The sequence below is a fragment of the Poecilia latipinna genome, unplaced genomic scaffold (genome assembly GCF_001443285.1).
Source record: "Poecilia latipinna isolate Pla-1442-1.1 unplaced genomic scaffold, P_latipinna-1.0 Scaffold2522, whole genome shotgun sequence".
Taxonomy (NCBI): domain Eukaryota; kingdom Metazoa; phylum Chordata; class Actinopteri; order Cyprinodontiformes; family Poeciliidae; genus Poecilia; species Poecilia latipinna.
In genome coordinates, this window is record NW_015115138.1 from 5,494 (window position 1) to 9,462 (window position 3,969).

The 3,969-nt window shown below is 41.0% G+C and overlaps 1 long non-coding RNA gene across 1 annotated transcript in view; it reads left to right on the forward strand.

Annotated features, from left to right (window-relative positions):
* Nucleotides 1-831: 831 nt before the first annotated feature.
* LOC106938153 (uncharacterized) overlaps nucleotides 832-3,969 on the forward strand; it is a 10,840-nt gene continuing 7,702 nt past the window's right edge. The window contains exon 1 of the long non-coding RNA XR_001422550.1: nucleotides 832-842. This is a non-coding gene — a long non-coding RNA (uncharacterized LOC106938153). The remainder of the gene's footprint in view (nucleotides 843-3,969) is intronic.

The window sequence follows — 3,969 nt, forward strand, 5'->3', positions numbered from 1 at the left end:
TCTATAAGATGGCATAATGGTACTTATTTTTTAACACAAGTGTCTTTGACAAATTACTGGATTGATTTGCTCAAAAAAAGAAAATCGTGTTAAACTACACAGAAATGATTCACGAGATGCGTTCACGCCAAGCGGTGTTTGAGAAAAGAACTAGAAATCTAAAGAATCTTAATAATTGTGTTCATGTCAGTTATGATGTCATAGAGATCACACAACAGCAGAGATGATGTCATGGAATGGAAACAAAATCAACTTAAGCCCCGCCCACAAGCCACTGGATTCTAAAACAACTAATCAAGCATAAATCAAAATACAGTCATTAGTTTTCATAGTTACCACTTATACTTCCGGCTGATATAATAAACCAGTGGTCCCCAAACTACGGCCTGCCTCCGCATTTGGTCCGGCTCCCTGAACAATACCAGAGAGCATTTAGAGTTTTTTTCATATACCACATCTTCATACTTCCAGACTATAAGCTGCTACTTTTTTCCTAAGCTTTGAACCATGCGGCTTATAGCCCAGTGCGGCTTATATGTGGATTTTTCTTCAACCACCAGGGGGCTCTTTAGCAGGAAGTGAATCACTGGAAGTCAAAATTGGAAATAAAAGAAGAAAGTGCCCATTAAAACGGAATTAGGTTTTAATAGGGAATTGAAATTTGAGAATGTTGTTGTTCAGTTAAATAGCATTGAGGGGAAAAAGAAGATTTTTCCTTTTTTAAAATGATACTGGGGTCATTATGAGAATTTGAGGTATAGATATTAGCATCCAGTAGATGGCAGTAGTGCAACAATAATGGAGACAAGCTGCCGTTGAAATCTAAAGAAGAAGCAGAGGTAGTAGAAGAAGAAGAAGAAGGAAAGCGGCCATTTTCATTTAGCACATGCTAGTAGCAGACATGAAGGATCAGCACTTTTACTGTTACAGTTTCCGTTCAGAAACTACTGTAATCAGTTCAGTTAAATCTAAATTCGGCAACTTTTTCTTTTTCAACCCTAATAAATGTGATATTCAATTGACCTGTTATTACTCAAATTTTGGGTGTCCGCCCCCCTCTGCTGCTGCATCGTTGTGGAAAACCTGGAGCGGCAGAGATATCTGCGGCCTATATGTGTATGTTTACTGGTTTTTTAAAAAAGCTTTGGGGTTGTGGCTTATAGTGCGGAAAATACGGTATTTATTTCATAAATAGTGTTATTTCTGTTGGAATCTGGAGCTGTTTCATCCACCAGAGGGCGCTGGAGGCTTTGTTCCACCTGAGGGCGTCTGCAGACCTACGCACCTGAAACCATTCTGCCATCAGGAGCTGTATAACTAGAGGAGGCTGCCGACATTTCCCTGCCAGATTGTTAGCCAGTTATGGTACAGGCTTACCTCAGGTCAATTCTTCCTGGTCTCTTCCAGAATTCTGACCCTCTTGTGTCTCTGACTTTTTACAGCTGGTTGTCCTGTGACATACTGGAGAAAGCAGATTCTGCCAAAGATCGTCTGGACCTACAGATCGGCAGTCTCCCTCCGAGCAGAAATGGTTCAAGCTCCCAGACTTACCTGTCCGTCCTCCAACGCCGCCGCAGCCCGCAATCCTCCGAACCTCAAACAAACTCCGGATTCCACAGGATTTCCCCCCAGTCCTTTTTCCTCCCGATTGGAGGTAAGCTCGCCACCAGCACCATCTCCAATTTCCCTCGACCTCGAACTTACCGTCTGTTTCTCTTATAGTTGACCTGAGTTCCAGTCCAAACGCACCCGGATCGTTTACCTGTGTTTCTTCGCCATTTTTGTTGTAATAAATCATTCTCGGTCTCTGGAGTTGGTCTGCATGTGGGTTAGAAAGTTAGACCCCAACATGACAATTTTCTGGATTTTTTCTGTGAAGAACCCAGAGAGGGTTATTTGATTGTGCTTTCTGGAAAACAATACATTTTTACATTTAGGAACTCCTGCAATCGTCACACTTTTCCTGTTACAAACTGACTCAGGCCCCCCAGCAGAGAAGGGAAAAGTTATGTGGCCCTCACAGGAAAAGGTTTGGGGACCCCTGGAATAAACTATAATATTAGCATAGCGCTTTTCCAATCATTTTGACTCAAAGCGTTTTGCACTAGAGTCACATTCACCCATTCGCACTCAAGCACACACATTTATACACGTATACACAAATTGGTAGAGGACTTGGAGTTCAGTGCCTCCTGTCACATGTTGACAGGAGGCACTGAACTCAAACCTACAACCTTCCAATCAACATGACTACACACAGAGCCACAGTCGCCCACCAAGTAGATTACATGTTGCTAAAAGATTTTAACCACACCTGAAAATACAACTATGCTGGACTTTCAAAATAAAGCATATCCTACAAAACAAAGCCTACAGTGGATCAGTAGTGTCTAAACTGTTTGCCATGAAAGCCTAAATCATCAAGCTCCAGGGGTGGCACAAAAATGTATTTCTCAATGAAATTTAAAAAAATTAATTTCTTGTGCCTTTTTCATTTTTCTTTGCTCAGTGATATACTTAACATCCAAACATTCCTCAGCACAGACAAAAAGTCAGATTTTTGTGGGGAGCAATCTGTAGTCGATCCAAAACAAAAAACATAATTTTTCTGGATGGATTTTATTTTATTTTTCTTCTTCTGTAAGAGAGTGGGGCAATAGAATTTTTTGTCTAGGTTCTAGGTGGGTTCATTTTTCTCCTGGAGCACTTTGAAATTAAGTTGAATGTAAAAACCTAGTTAATAAATGAGGTTTACTATGATTTAGTCAAAATGCCATCCTGACAGACAGAATAGGGCCAAATTAGCTTTGTTTTAGAGGCTTGGCTGGGAGCTGCAGAAAATCACTCAGAGGGCCCCTCAAATGGCCCCTAGGATGCACTTAGGACATCTGCAGTAGATCATTGCATTGTTGAACTTAATGATTCTAAAACCTTATATATAAAATAATATTGAGCTCTTTCTTAGTAGCCCCTGAATATCTTGTTTGTTATGAATTGGTTAAATATATACAGTTGTTCAGTTTGTCACGTTTAACTACGTTGTTTGAAGCTGCTGACTGTTGTAATTTGCATAATCTGCTTCAACCCCTCAGTAGCCTCTGAGTTTGCTAAGTGTGGAGAACACTTCTGGATTTTGCATCAGGGTATCATTTGTGTTGCAGCATCAGAGATTGAGTGTTTCTGTGCTTTTCTAAGTATAGAAATGATCCTGGCAGGCCTGGTACCAGCAGAGAAGGCAGACTGAAAGCAGTGACAGCCTCAGCTAATAACACTTATAACTGCACAGATGAGGTTCTGCAGAGAAAATAGTGACAAATTTGAAAATCGTGGAAGTGTAGACATATACGGTCCACTATGCAGCATGTCCCACTGTATTTTATGTTTTCAGTTTTAATTATTGTAAATTATAAAATAAAATACTGTATTTTTCGGACTATAAGCCGCTACATTTTTCCTACACTTTGAATCATGCGGGTTGTATCCCGGTGCGGCTTTTCTGTGGATTTTTCTTCAACCACCAGGGGGCTCTTTAGCAGGAAGTGAATCATTGGAAGTCAAAATTGGAAATCAAAGAAGAAAGTGCTGATTTTAATTTAGAACAAGCACATGCTAGCAGCAGGCACAATGGAGAAATTTCTTCAAACTCAAAGCCCCTCATCATGGAAACCACACAAAGAGAAAAATGCCGCTTTTAAGTTGAGAGCTATCGATCTGGCAGCACAGGAAGGAAATTGAGCCGCTGCACGTAAGCTCGGCGTGAACGAATCCATGGTTTGGTGTTGGATACAGAGGAGCTGCGTCCTTAATAAATCCAGCAGGTTTATTAAGGACACAGCTCTCCGCTGCGTTCTTGTGAAAACCGAGAGCGGCGAAGATACCAGTGGCTTATCGCCCGATGCGGCTTATGTATGTATGTTTCCAGTTGTTTTTTGGTTTTCAAGAAATTTGTCGGTGCGGCTTATAGTAAGG